The sequence below is a fragment of the Pinus tabuliformis genome, chromosome 2_2, assembly GCF_031772625.1.
Source record: "Pinus tabuliformis cultivar Carrire ecotype Pingquan chromosome 2_2, CPIR1, whole genome shotgun sequence".
Taxonomy (NCBI): domain Eukaryota; kingdom Viridiplantae; phylum Streptophyta; class Pinopsida; order Pinales; family Pinaceae; genus Pinus; species Pinus tabuliformis.
The window spans coordinates 992,436,224-992,452,576 of NC_142300.1; the positions used below are offsets into that span (position 1 = coordinate 992,436,224).

Sequence of the window (16,353 nt, forward strand, 5' to 3'; positions counted from 1 at the left end):
TATTAATCCTTTGGGTTTATTATTAACTTGGGTTTATAATATCAATCATGGTCATCTTTATGTTTCTCTTGTGTTTGTAATATTAATTCCTTGTGCTTCTTCATCCCTTAGGTTTTTAATATTTATCCGTTGGGTTCACTAATTCCTTAGGTTTATAATATTAAAGAGTTGGATTTATTAGTTCATTGGGTTTATAATATTAGTCCTTTTTGTTTAATATTATTCCTCGTTCATAATCCTTTGGGATTTTATAAGTATTAAACCCTTAGGTAATAATAAACAAAATGGACTAATATTATAAACCCAATGTATACAAACCCCAAGATAACTATTAAAAATACTAAAGCCTAATAATAATAATAATAATATTATTATTATTATTATTATATTAATATAATAATCATAAATATATAAATATATAAGAATATAGTTGTTATTATTTGTATAGTTATTAATTATCATAAATAATTGGTCTTTATTGTTATTGTTATAATAATATATTATAATAATATTGATTATACTATTATTATAATAATAGTTATATTTGTATATTATTATAATATTATAATCACACATTATTATTATTATATTTTATTATTATTATAATAATGCAATATAATTGTTATTATTTTTTTTTATAATTTTATATTATTAGATAATTTCAATAATATAATGATAATCTAATACTATTATGAGCTATTCTTATTATTAATTAATATATATTAGAGGCTTATATAATTATTATTATAATATTAATATAATATTTATACAGTAATATATATAAATATTCTGGTTGTTAATATCTATATAGTTTTTTTTTTTTTTTTTTCTAAGTTAAGGCTAGTTCTATATTAATAAAAGTAAAAATATGTACATGAATTACATCTTCCGAGGAGGCCGAGGCCAGTCCTCAAACAGCAGAAGCTGGACCTTACTATCTGACTGCTGAAACTGAGAAACAAAATACAGTCCACAATGATTTTTCCTGGGCTTCAGACAGCCTGGACTGGAACTAACAAAACCACTAATGATGCTGGCCAGACATAACCAGTGTACACTATTGTCTCTGATACAAAAAAAGCAGACTATAATAGCTTGAGATTGACAAACGTGGATGAACTGAGACCTTAGACTGAAGGAGAAAACATCATAAACATAGACATAAGCACCAAAAAACAAGACAGAGCACCCGGTGAAGTTTAGGCTGGGCGACTTGGCGACGCTGGCTGTGTTCCTTTGTCCGGACTGGGCGAGTCAAGCCAGATGACGAGCCCCTCCCCATCCAGAAACGGCTCTCCCAAGCTTGGCTGAGCGTGGCCCCCGTGCGCTTCCCTTTCCATAACTGAGTTGTGAGGCGCAGAACCTCCTGAGCCGAAACATCTTTACCCGAAACCTCTTGAGCCGCGGCTTCCTGTACTAGGGCATGCTGAGCCGAAGGTTCTCCATTGCGGTGAGCTTTATACACTAGGCCGTTCATGTCCCCCAGTAGAATTTCACTGTCCTGGACGCTTGCAGAGGCAGGAGAGATCGAGGTGTGGTCTCCAGGCTCCTCCTCAGAAATGTAGACCGTGAGGTTAATTACCACCTCTGGCCTGATGAGCCGACTAGGGAACCTGAGTCGAAACGTCTGGTATGTGCCTTGCGGGACAAGGCTTTCCTGCTCAGAGCTGGGGGATGAGGGTGGAGCAGAAGCCATCGGAGAAATTGAATGCAATTCTGCAATATCAGGGGCAACCCGAATGCCGGACCTCCCTCCTCGTCGAGGCACACCTCTGCTACGCGGCATGGCGTCTAAGTCCAAAGACCTCAAACGCTCCTCTACCCCTCGAGTTCTAGAGACCAGAGTATCCCAGCTCGGCACACCAACAACAATTGGACAATTCTGGTTGTGAATTGACATGGTTATCCTCATATAAGGAGGAGCATCCGTTAGCATCGCGGGAGGATGGCGGCGAACCATAAACCAGGCTGGCATCTATTGCAGAGCTTTCATGCTCGAATTGAATGGGCCATCCCCTCGGCTCTGTCTCACATCACCTCCGTCTGCAAGTCGCATTAACTTATAACCTCGTCTGCCGGCCTCCGCGTACAGGTGTCGTTCAACTGTCCGCAGCCCAAGTGGCGTGGCGTGTGTCATGCTTAATGTTAATTAAAAGCACCCGCATCCGGGTGTTAATATCTATATAGTTATTAATAACCCTAAATATCTATAATAATTATTAATGTGGTTGATATAAGCCTATCAACGTATATCAAGCACATTGGAATATGTGGTTGTATATATGCTTCATATACCCTATTGGCGTATATCAACTATATTAGTAAATATGGTTGTGCTAGTTTTTATTTTTATGACAAATTTATAAATCAAATATAGTAATAAGTTTTGTATGCAACAACTTTCATTAAAATTTATTGTTGAGATCAAGCCTGACAATCTACTTCTAAGGATTTCCATTAACAGAGCTTCCCAAATGATCTGGTTGCAACTCATTTTCATTTAACAAGCTGATGTGGTGGCTTTATACCGGAGTCTCTACTGTTTTCAAACTAGCATTATCAGCGAACTCATATTAATTTAACAAGCTGATATGGCAGCTTTATACTATAGTCTCTAATGTTTTCAAACTAGCTTTATCGTTGATAAATGTTTCTTTTGTTGGGATTCTTACATTTCCAACTGCTTTTCTATAAATTTGCTTCTTTGATTCTTCGTTATTAGTACTATAGTGGGGATTTCCATCATCGCATTACCACCTCTGATTCAACTATCTGCACAGACTCTATCCCACCTTGTCTCAGAAATTAGAAAGTTATTTATACTTCAGTCCGATCATGGAATGTGAGAAGGGCGGATGGTATTTTTGGATTTGATCATGAAACTGTTTTTCTTGTTTTCATTTTGTTCTTGTTTTCATTTTGATTCAGTAATAATTATTTGAAAATAAATTTGCAAGCTTGTTTATAATTTTTATATATTTTATCATCGATTAGTTTTAAATAAAATGTAATATAAATCGTGAATTATGTGATGTCAAATGATATTAATAGTAATATAAAGGGAGGTGGGGATGGTTAATTTATGATGTTTTACTTGTAATTGTGATTTAGAGTAACTTATTATTTAATTTAATTGATGGATTGCAAAATTAATAAAGTGGAGGAAAAAAATTCTGAAGAAATGTTTTGCAAGACTAGACTCTAATTTGAACAACTCATCCCACTTTGATAATGTTTCACCATGCAACATGTAGTAATAGAAACACTTGAGCCAAGTTTCCACAACTACTCCCTCTTTTGAACTTGAATTCATAGTTTCTTGAATCAAAATAATTTTTAGACAAATATTATTGATAACTCTCTAAAGGAATAGAATTTTATTGGCACTCCCTACAATTCTTACCTTGCTCGACATGCACTTCATCTAGGAACAACACATCATGGTGAACTTACTCTAAGGGCCCTATAACTTGTAGCTTGTTTGTCTTTTTAGATATTCTCTTCTGCTTTCTACTTGGAAATAGCTTATAGTGAGATTTCCTACATACAAAAGGAGCCTTAGCATGGTACCTTTCAAACCATCCCAATGACGGCTCCAGTTTGGTGTTAGAAAATAGCTCTTAAAACTTCCTTTTATCATGATTAACACATTCAGAATGTAAATTAGGAATAAGGGGAGACTCCACCTTTGAAATATTACCATCCCCTAACTCTAAATCACCTAGTAATTCATTTTTTCTAGGGATTATGAACTCTTCTCCCTCCATAAAAATATGAGAAACCCTTATAGCGGAGAGGGGAAAGAACCAAAGGAGAAGGGGATTCTCTATTATGCTTTTCCTGCAATATATTATTTTCAACTAGATATCTAAAAAGAAAAACTTGAACTTTTGGAATAAGAGTGAGAGACATCTTTCTTACCAGATAATGTAGAACCGGGACTGCTAAAATATGATCCTTTGACACACTCTTCTCCCTAAAGGCTTTTTTCTTCCTCATATCCTCACTCCACATCATGCAACTTGTTGACAATCAAGAATCCAATGGTTTTTCCCAAGTGAGAATCATTTTCTTTTAAACCCAAAACTTATTTACTCTACTCACATCAAATATCTTACCACATGAAATAAAGAAATTACCAATATCATGCCAACTTAATAACCAAATCTTACCGTCTATTAGTCAGTAGTCTGTATTCAAGAGTTATTTCTCTCTTGAATTTCAATTTCTTCAATCTCTTCTTCCTTGAAATCTACCTCCACATGGACTTTTGCAAATCTTCTATCCTTGTTTGGATCCCAATCCTACTCCAACTCTAAAAATATCCTTATTATTCCCTAGACCTTTTATGGTATTTTCTTTTCGATATAGCAATGGTATACCTGGTAAAATATATTTGACCTTTTGTTTTTAAATGTGGTTCCTAATGGAATCAAAATCAAATGCCCATTTTTGACAGACAAACCCTGATGGTTCTCACCACCAATTAGAATACAAAATCCTATCCAAATTATTTTTTGAATGGAAATTAAATCACAACCATCCTTGAGCTAAAATGATAGAAGAAGGGGAATATCCTAACTATTTCTCCTATTTTTCGTCCACCCATCCATTTATACCCCCCACATCATTTTTCAATTAAATCGCCCCACCATGACCTTCTCCAATGTCTTTGGAACTTCATAGATATCCAGGTTTGAACCAACCACCACCCCAACCTTTGATTGGTTATCTTTTACCCCTTGATATCCCTATCAACAAATGAGTCAATTGAATCCCTGTTTCCTTCAAGGGCTTGAAAAAGAGTGGGGCATCTAAACTATCATGAGGTGACGCCACAATAGGAGGATGGAAAATGTGTGGAACTTGCTTCGAAATAATAAATGAACCTTCACCACCTTAACTCCATGGACATAAGTTTTCCAGCTTACATCCACGTAATGGTGCAAATATAATCCCCACTAATCTCTTGATGAATGAATCAAACAACAACCCATCTGAATTGAAGTGATGGAGAAAGGACCCTGGTGTGAAATCTAATTGTGGGAGAAATATGTTCACATTTTCACAATGGATGGGATCAAAGTCCATCAATTCCTCCTCTACCACCACACCTACAGAAAAATATGCCATCCTCTCTCCTAGCATCAAACTTTACTATATTTGGAATTTGGATCAAAATTAAAAGACGTGAGAGGCACTCTAGATGAAATCCACATATATATATATATATATATATATATATATATATATATATATATATATATATATATATAAACTAGTATTCTATTTATTAACTTAATTAATATATAAAATACATAATATACTACACATTTCATCTATTAATTAAATTAATATAATATATAGACCCAATCCATGTAGCCACACATTATGAACACCCATATATTAATCAAGCTAATATAGAATATGTCGTATGTAATAGAACCCACATATTGGTCAAGTTAATATATTATAACATAATAGATTATATTAATTTGAGTCATATGTGAATTGGGTCCATATGCTACCTAACATGGTAAAATATATACTAGATATATGAATATATTATCATATATATGAATATATTATCATGTATTAATATGTTATATTAAATTGATATATATTTATATATAGTGTGTGAGAATAATGTGATAATCTTTCTATTATAATTTTAAATTTTAAATTAGTATTTTAATTTTGTATATTCAAAATAACATTGTATTACATTCAAACTTAATTTATATGTACTTTTCTTATTATGGGTACATTACTTGAAATAGTGTTAATGTTAGGTTTTTATCTATTGTTATAATGTTACAAATAAGTATTTTTAATTCCAACACTATCGATTCAACTAGTGTGGATGATGTCATTATTTAAAATGTGACTAGTTTTTGTAAAGTTGATTTTGATAGTATTTTTTTAAGGTTTGTTTTGGACATAAAATTCTTATAATGAACACTGAGAGGAAATAGAAAGCACATCTGTTGGAACAAGAAAAATACCATGAGGTGTGCATTAGGTAAGACATCCCTTATTTGTCATTATCGCAAAAGGAAATGCCATAACATTGCTAGTTATTGGTACTTAGAGTTATGTTCGTTAGATGGGAAGAAAGGCCATGAGGTGGCATCTTGCTCGAAGAAGCAACCCATAAGTCACAAGACAAATTGTTTTCAAAGGAGGAATGGAAAGAGAAATCCCCTAAACCAACAACAAATCTATAGAAAATGGAAGAAAGATGATGTCAAAATGTCTATACAAGGGTGCTATTAAGTTTTTCCACCACTACCAATTTTATGGACATTAGGAAGTAAATTATTGGAATCTAGATCTAAGAAATCTACCCAATAAAATAGATTGCTAAAAAATGAGTGGAGTCTGAAGATTAAAATATAAAGAATTAATTACATCAACAACCTATGTAGGAAAGGTCTCCTAACGAGTTGTATTAGAACAAAAGTTTAGTGTTATAAACAATGTGGATGGTAGATAAATGTTAATATTAAGGACTACCACAAAGAATTGTTTTAGTTGATCTTCAAAAAAAAGACTCATTTCTTGGAGATGTATTGGAGGTTGGTTCACAAAGGTTAATAACCTTGGGGTTTCCTTAGAACTACATCAGCTCTGCCAAAGGAAACTAGGTGTTGTATAATTCATGAAGAATGTATTGTACATAGAAGATATCATTTGATTGACACTATTCTAGAGATGAATTATTTTGCAAGTACATGTAGCAATAGAGAATTATTTCATGTTAGATTTAATTGATTTATATAAAAAGGGGCCACCACCTACATCCTCTTCTAGGTGTACTGGATGATGGCATTTTCATTTTGTGATTTCACTAAAAAAGAAGAGGCCTTCAACTTGACTTCCAATGGTTGATTAGACAGGCCATCTCCAATTCTAAGAAAGTAAGAGACATCGATACTGAAGATAAAAGTGAACCTTGAGTAATAAATTCGGATCCAAATCTTTGTCAATGTTGAGATTTAATTCTTAGGTTTCTATACTACATGAAAAACTAAGCTAGGAACCAGAGTTAGATTCACAGTGGGAACAAAACCTAGCAACCAAATATAGAGTCATAGTTGTAGCTAAGAGCTATAGTTAGTATCATGTTCGATAGAAGCATATAAAAGACACATTGATTTATATTAGTCTCCTATATTGTTGACACCTAATCCTTGTGATTGGGTGAATTATTGTAAATAGATAAATAGGAAATATGAACTGTCATCGAGAGACGAACTGAACAATCTCTCCCTCATGTATATAATGAGGACCTACCTGATGGAATAATACAGTCAAATTATTTCTGCCTTATGGAGTTACTGCCTGGTCTAACATGGTATCAAAGCCAGCTCCTTTTTTAGCTCTTATGCTCCTTGTAACTCCTCTGTCTACCATATTCCTTTAACTATGCCCTTTGTCTGCCATATTCCATTATCTGCGCTCTATCTGCTATATTCCTTTACCTGTGCTCTTTGTCTGCCAGAAGGTGACTGTCCATAAACGTTTGTTGTTCTAACATGGTAACAGAAGCACTGTCCTAACACGGTTATTCTTGCCACGGTTATTCTCGCTACAATTTTCCTGTAGGCAAAAAAAAACTCAATCCTGCAAAATCCCAAGAATATCATCCTCTCGATACAAGTGGTACTCTTTTTCTGCAAGTTTTACTTCTGTGCCACCATATTCAGGAAGAAGAACATGGTCACCCTCCTTGACACTAACAGGAATAGTGTTTCCACCCTTGCTATGAAAACCAGGCCCAACTGATATGACCTTTCCTGAGTTCAACTTGCCAGTGCTCTCCGGAAGAAAAATGTCGCCAGCAGTCTTGCTTGGAGCAACAACGTTCTCTATCAAAACCCGGTTAAGCAAGGGGATAAGCTTCTTCGCCATTGGTTTGATACTGTAAGGGAAGAAACCCTTATAGCCAGAGGCCTTTTATATAGAGACCCTACAATTGCAAAATCCTTCTGCCTCCACTTTCACACAGGCAGCGCACAACATTCGGCGTCTATGGAGACTTGTGTTCGAACACCATTGTTGTTCATTGACTTTTGTGTGGCTAAACGAGACAAGGCGCATCCAAAGAGGCCGAGCTCCCGATGGAAGAAGCCCTGCTGCTGCACGATCTTAAGAGACCACGCACCGCTGCTCCTCTCCCGTGGGAAATCATCACCTCTGCTACAACGATTCGAATGCTTCCAACAACATCGCGGGCATCAGAGTGGCGCAACTGCGTGGATGACTCTGCCTGCGAATTTAATTTAATCACACCTGTGTGCTTCATTGTACGGTAACGTGTCCTTCACGTACATCATATGTTTTGGTTCCATTATATATGAACTTTAATGGGCGTATATTACATTACCATTGGAGCATTTAAAACGTTGAAGGCATATGTAATACATGTAATATTTGTATGCAATTCTGGATGCATTTATATCAAACATTAGAGGCATTTGGAGAAATACGTTTGGAGAAAATATGTTGCATAAATATGTAGCGTGAGGTATTGACATACATATTGGTATATGAGGAAGAGATTGGAAATCTTTTGAGAATGCCCTTTTGAGTACAATTTTACTGTATATAGGTAGAAGCATTTTTCTATCAGCAAAAGTATTTTTTTTTACAGAATGCATTCAATCATATCCATGGTGGGAATAGTTCTCACTAGCAAGGAGAACTATCTCGAATGGTCCCGGATGATAAAACACACCCTAATGTTCAATGAGTTGTGGAAAGGAGTGTGTGTCGGAGAAGGAGACAATGAACCAGTACAACCTACCTCAGACAAAGAGCTTGTCATTTGGGAAAACAAGAACAACAAAGCTTATGCATTAATCGCTGCATCTATAAATGAAGAGGTGAGTCGCCATATTTCATCATATTCAACTGCCTTTGAAGCCTTACAAAAGCTGAAAGAACTCTATGACTCACATTCTGCACTTGAAGTTGTTCAACTCATGATTAAACTCTTCACTCTGGAACTCCAAAATAATGATCCTCTTTCTCTTGCATCTGAAGTAAAGTCTATAATTCATGCTATCAAATCCACTAAGGTTGAATTAGATATTCCTCTTATTGCTTTTCTCAAGGCACTTTATCCTACTTACTCCAATTATCTTGAGTCATTGCAAGCAAATGGAAATCTCAAAGATATAACCTTTGACTCTCTTGTGAAAATGTTTACTGGAAGAGAGAAATCTTTTGGAAAGAAGACAACCCCTGAATCTTCTGAAGAGGTTGTGTGCCTTTCTCATAAACAAAAGCATCCTGCTCAAGATTCTACAAGAGGAAGAGGTGGTCGAAGAGGAAGAGGAAGATATTTCAGAGACGGGGGGGGCAGACATTCTCAAGGAGAAAAGGCATATTTTCACTGCATACGCTGCAAAATAAATGGATCACATGATGCCTCTACATGCAAGCTACCTTGGGACAAAATTGATTAGAAAAGAAACCAACAGAAAGGTAAAACTGATGATACAGACAAAGGTAAAGCACCTGAATCCGCTCACTATGTTGTGGCACAATGTAACATTGGAGTAAATGAAGATTTATTTAATGCTTCACTTGCTTCTTGAAAAAATGATTGGTTGCTTGATTCAGGAGAAACCTGCCACATGACTCATAGAAAAGATTTTTTTGCAAATTTCACTCACAATGTTGATGGAGCAGTATACTTTGCAGATCAATCAAAAATCAAGCCATCAGGGCTTGGCACAATCAAGCTTAAACTGCCTAGTCTTCCAGACTTTATTTTGCATCATGTTCTATATCTCCCACAGCTCAAAAGAAACTTGTTGTCCTTGGTCCACATCCGCCAGCAAGTTCACTCCATTCATATGTTTGATGGCAAGCTTGAGGTAAGAAAAGCATCTGACCATTCACTTGTCATGAGGAGAATAGAAGAAGAAAGGCTTATCAAGCTGCAAGGAACCTCTGCTCATGCACAACATTTCTCATACAATTATCATCATGAAGAAGGTACACTTCCATCAAGTTTATTATGGCATGCTATATTTGGACATTTGAACTATGACATTCTCCGCTTGTTGAAGAAAAATGGTGTTGTTGGTTTGCCTACAATTCCTAGGAAACTTAAGCAATGTGATGCTTGCATTCTACGAAAGCATAGAAAATAGTCTTTTCATGATTCACATTCAAGAGCACATAGAAAACTTGAACTCATTCATTCAGATTTATGTGGTCCAATGCCTATTCCTTCTGCAAATGGAAATAAATATATGATGACATTTATTGATGACTACACCAGAATGTATTGGGTTTATTTATTGAAGAACAAATCTGATTCTTTTCAAACATTCAAGAATTTTCATAAATGGATTGAAAATGATGCACAATCTCATATTGGGTCTATTCGCACTGATAATGGAAAAGAATACACATCAAATTAGTTTTAAAACTATCTTCGCCAACATGGGATCAAACATCAAACAACTGTGCCTTATAATCCCCAACAGAATCGTGTAGCTGAAAGAATGAATAGGACAATCTTAAATATGGTACGATCCATGCTCTTTTTCAAGAATGTAAAGGTAATGTTTTGGGCTGATGCCATTCTATGTGCTGCATATATAAAGAATAGATGTCCATCTAATCCTATTAGAAACAAGACTCCTTATGAAATGTGGTATGGACATGTTCCTTCAGTAAAGCATCTGAGGGTCTTTGGTTCCACCTGTTATGCCTTGATACCAAAGGTACATAGAAAAAAACTTGGTGCTAGAAGTCGTAAGTGTATCTTTCTGGGATATTCAAACAGCTCCAAAGCATACCGTCTCTATGATGAAGTAAATAAGAATTTTTTTGTATCTAGAAATGTAATTTTCCTTGAATCATGCAAAACTAACAATGTTGTTGAGCGGAAACTTGATCGCTTGAATAGATTAGCAAAAGCAAAATCATTTCAAGAATTTGATAATCAGATTCCACATCTTGAAGGGGGGGTTCCTATACTAGATCAACATGTGGAATCTTCTTCTGAAGAACACTCTCCCCCACATGAAACTCCAACAACGGATGATGCTTTAAGTGATGTAATTGATAGAATTGGGAGACTCAATCTTGATTCAGTCCCAACTCAATCAACGGAGCATCCTGGACCATCTGAGAAAGGTCCCCCAAAGTGGCTGACAAAGACACTTGAAAGTGTTCATCCTGATGATGTTGGAAAGACAGGAACCAGAAATTCAAACCGGAAAAATGGAGGTGATGTAGATGACTCTAATTCACCTGTTAATATGGATGTTTCTTATGACTGCGAATTGAATTTGTCTACAGATTTTGAACCAACTTCCTTCAAAGAAGTTGCTTCTCATGATGGATGGAAAGAAGCGATGCAAAGGGAGTATGATTCCCTCATAAATAATGGCACTTGGAAGCTGGTTGTTCCTCCATTTGGAACCAAACCAATTGGCTGCAAGTGGATCTACAAGAACAAGTATAAAGCTGATGGCTCACTTGAAAAGCACAAAGCTAGGCTTGTGGCAAAAGGTTTTGCACAGAAGGAAGGGGTAGATTATGAGGAGACTTTTGCCCCCATAGCAAAATGGGCTACCATCCAGACACTCTTTGCACTAGAAGCTTAGAATGGTTGGAAAGTCCATCAAATGGATGTAAAAACTGCTTTCTTGAATGGAGATATAAAAGAGAGTTTTTTTATGTCCCAGCCTGAAGGATTTGCTGTGAAAGGACATGAAGTATGCAAACTTGTGAAGTCCTTGTATGGCCTCAAACAAGCACTGTGAGCCTGGTATGAAAAACTAATTGAGCATCTTCGGAAACTCAATTTCAAACATTTTGATCTTGATGATGCAACTTTATTTGTCAAGAAAGTTGGCAAAACAGTTGTATATCTTGTGGTATATGTAGATGATCTTTTGATGACAGGGAACAATGAAAGCTACATTGCATCCATAAAGAAGGAATTGGGGAAAAGCTTTGAAATGATTGATTTGGGCTATGTTCATTACTATCTTGGCATTGAAGTAACCCAACATCCGAAGTCCATATTTCTTTATCAAAAGAAATACATTGGAGATCTGTTGAACACGTTTGGCATGACAGATTGCAATCCTCTTGCTACTCCAGTGGAATAAAACTTAAAGCTCACATCTATTGAAGGAAAAGAATTTGAGGATGCAACAAAGTATAGAAAGCTTTTAGGAAGTCTCAACTACCTAACTACTACCAGACTAGACATTTCGTTTGCTGTTGGAATCCTCTCCAGGTTTATGCAAAGGCCTTGTGAGGGACATTGGTTTGCTGCAAAAATAGTTCTAAGGTACTTGAAGGGAACTCAAGACTTTGGAATCAAGTATACATAGGTGGACGAGTTCAGTTTGATTGGATACTCTGATTCAGACTGCGATGGAGACAAAGAAACTGGGGTATCAACTTTAGGATAAGCTATGAGTCTTAGATCAGGAGCTGTCTCCTGGAGATCACGCAAACAATCAGTTCCTACAGATTCCACAACAGAAATAGAATAAATGGCAGCAGCTGAAGCAACAAAAGAAATTGTGTGGCTCAAGAAAATTCTTGAAGTTATGCAGGTAAAATAAGTACAATCAACTCCACTCATGATTGACAATACCTCTGCAATAAATTTTGCCAAGAACCCAAAGTTCCATGATCTAACGAAGCACATCAAAACTAAATATCATCTGATTCGACATCATGTTGAGGCCAAAACAATCCATCTCCGTCATTGTAGACATCTTCACCAAAGCGCTTGGAAGGGAAAAGCTTGAACGATTCAGAATGATGCTTGGACTCACCAACATCCCTTCAGATTAAGGGGGGAATGTTGACACCTAATCCTTGTGATTGGGTGAATTATTGTAAATAGATAAATAGGAAATATGAACAGTCATCGGGAGACGAACTGAACAGTCTCTCACTCATGTATATAATGAGGACCTACCTGATGGAATAATACAATCAAATTATTTTTGCCTGGTCTGACATATATGATGTTTTAGAATAAAGAACCCTTTTTTGGGGAGCTATAATACCAAATGGATTCAAACATAACTGACCATTGTATGACTTAGTACTTGTAACAAAAATTCAAAAATGAATGGAAGCTAGATAAAAACATAACAAACAATGTCATAAAATATGGAAAATAAAAAAAATTAAAAGAGAGGAAAATAAAAAAATAAAATGTGGAAGAAAAATGAAAATAGAAGAGAAAAATTAGAAATGGGAATGAAATGTCAATCCCCTTAATTTCCCATTACTCTTCAAAATCTCTTATATATTCTTGTAACTCGAATATGAAAGGGATTTTTATTAGTGAAGTGGATAGGATACAATGGAGAGCCTCAAAGTAATTTTTTTAATCACCATAGAACCATGAGTTTCATTTTTCAAAGTGAAAACTAAGTAACCATTCAATTCTTAGGGTTTTTCTCTAAACGTTTCCTTAGAATTCAAATCCAAAACCCTACTAACAAATAAACATTGAGGCATTAATCCCTCTAGAAAATGAATTTCATAACCAATAAGGAGTTGAAGGGAATAAGGGAGGTGTATGCATATCATATATGATACATAACTCTTGGGTGAGTTCCTTTATTTTTCATAGATATATATAGGTTGTACAAGATTCACATGCCTCTAAGGGTCGCCATTATTTCTTTAAGATGAAATAAATAATTGTTGGGTGTTTCATAGATGTTTGGGTCATATGTTGAGTGTTGGGGAAGTCTAGTGAAAAACTTATTTAATCTTATACGATTTCATTTTTTCCTCTTACAGTCCATATCATATGGGTTGATCATGGTTCATATATTTTGGCATGTTATGGAATTATCTCATCTTAGGTGAATTTTGAAATCATATAATATATATGTGTGAGTGTATGTTTTAATTAATCTCCATCTCACATGAGTCAACTCGATCATGTTTAAGTTGGATTGGAGTTCAATTTTAGGAAACTTGGAAGGATGGTTTTTCATGAGACATGTTAATACCTGATGAAGGCATTATGAACTCCTTACTAGTTATCAATGAGAAATTCATCTATAATACTCTATCTTGTAGGAGGAATATATACGCATAAATGATATTTTTCTTGTGTCAAGAATATGAGTTGAAGCCTAAGTATATAATTGTACCATGGAAATGACTCACCCCAAAACAAATGATCAACATTATATATATGTAAGTAATTTGTTATGTCTAGGTTTCAGTTTATGCACATGGAACTTGGAAATGGGATGTCCCAATGGGGAATGAAGACTCATTGAACTCAATCTTTTTGGTCTTGTTATCCGAAGTTGCATAGTACAGAAAAAAATCGAGTACAAGACAGTAATAGAGTGCAACATTTATCACATTAATCTTAGCCTTGAAAAAAATTATAGGAGTTACAAGAGATTGTAGGGCCTTAATGAGTAATGATGCGTAATTATCTAATCACACATGCACTTTGAAGCCATATCATGTGTGTGTGTGTGTTATAATTAATTTCCATCTCACAAGCATTCACTTAATGATACTTAAGTTGAATTTTATTTAAATTAAAATTATAGGAAACTTGGTAGGATAGATTTGTGTGAAACATGCCAATGCCCTATGCATGCATTATGAAATATATGTTAATTAATAATGAAAACTTAATTCATTATTATCCACTTAATATGAATAATATAAATGAACCCTTGAAGTGAATCATACCAAACAAATGAAACATTATACATGTGTATGTAGTTGGTTATGTTGAGGTTTGATTTTATGCAAATGGAACCTCGAGGTGTGATATCCTCATTGAAAGTGGGGACTCATTAAGTACCTTTTTTATCCAATCTTTGTGTGGTAGAAAAGTATGACTACAAGCTCTCAATTGAGTGTAACATTATCACTTGCACCTCAACCTTTGAAATACTTAGGGAAACTACAAGAGAATGTAGGACATTAATAGAGGATTGATCTGGTGGTTGATTTTAAAATAACATAGTAGGGTTAATATAAGAATTTATTGAATATAATGTGGAAGTGTGTAACTTAGTTAACATCTTAAAGCAAAGCAAGGAAAGCATGAAAGGGTCATGCATTCAAGTAGGGAATAATAGTAAATAACCATGTTCTTAATTGGTGATACATAATAAAAAATGCAAAAGATCTAGGGCTAAAACCAAATATATAAATATAGTTCATAGGGACAAAGTAATTGCAAAGTCTAACTAATAATCTTGGTATTCAATTTTATAGAGTTCAAATGGCTTACAAGCCATTAAGAAGATATAAATATTTACTTGATATATTTAAAGTTTAAGTTCACAAAATATACATCTTAGTGAAACAAATAGATTATAAAACCCTTACTTACAAATCATGATACAAAAACAACACTTACAAATGAGCATTGATACTTCGTAGATATAAAAGAAGCTCAATCACCAGGAAAAGAGGGATAAGATGTTTAATGAAAAATAAAAAGAAGAAGAAGAGAATAAATCTATTGATTATATCTCTTTCTTGTAATCTAAAGTTTATGGTTTAGTCACTTATCACTTTCTAAAAATAAAAATAAAAATAAAGAACAATGTTTTTAATGTGGAATGCTACATTTTGACATTGTTTATCAAATGTCAAAAATCTAGTTGGTTTCTAATTTTAGCCAACAAATGTTGCAATTTGATTTTCTTTTCAAACTTTAAAATAGCTTTGATTCCCTATGATTTTATCTATCAAACTTTAAAAAATATATCCAAATTATCTTTGAACACCTATTTTTAATGGATTTATCAATTTATTTGGCTATTTTAACTTCATATTCTTTAGTTTAATTAATTAAATTTGGATTAACTAATATATTTCTAAAATAATTAAACTCATAATTAATTTATTTTTGTTTATTTTTACATATCATTACTATTTAAATTAACATAATTTTTTTTAGTGACCTATCATGAAGAGAATGAAGTACATAGAAGAAGAAACGATTGGGATAAGAAAGGAAGGTAGCATACTTCGTGAAAAGATGGTCGAATTTGAGAATAAAATTGAAGCACTTGAGAAGGATACCAAGAAGAGAGCTATTGATCAAAAAGAAGGTGTGCCTAATCATGTTTCCACTTATAGCTTTGAAGAGGAATGGTCGGTTGGGAAAGTTGAAGTTGCTAACTATGTTGAAGAAGAAGTTGTGACATACTAAGAGGAAGTTGGCTCTATGGTCAAGCGTGAAGAAAGTGTTGTGAACATGCAGCCCAAAAGAGGAAGAATTTAGTGAGACGAAGTTTTCTGATCAGATTTGGGCATATCACAACCATTGAAGGAATAAGGAGGCACTCCCTTGGA

General features: G+C 34.6%; 1 pseudogene; it reads right to left on the reverse strand.

The window, feature by feature from the left end:
• Positions 1–7,620: 7,620 nt before the first annotated feature.
• On the reverse strand, positions 7,621–7,914 carry LOC149196664 (10 kDa chaperonin pseudogene; annotated as a pseudogene).
• Positions 7,915–16,353: the final 8,439 nt, after the last annotated feature.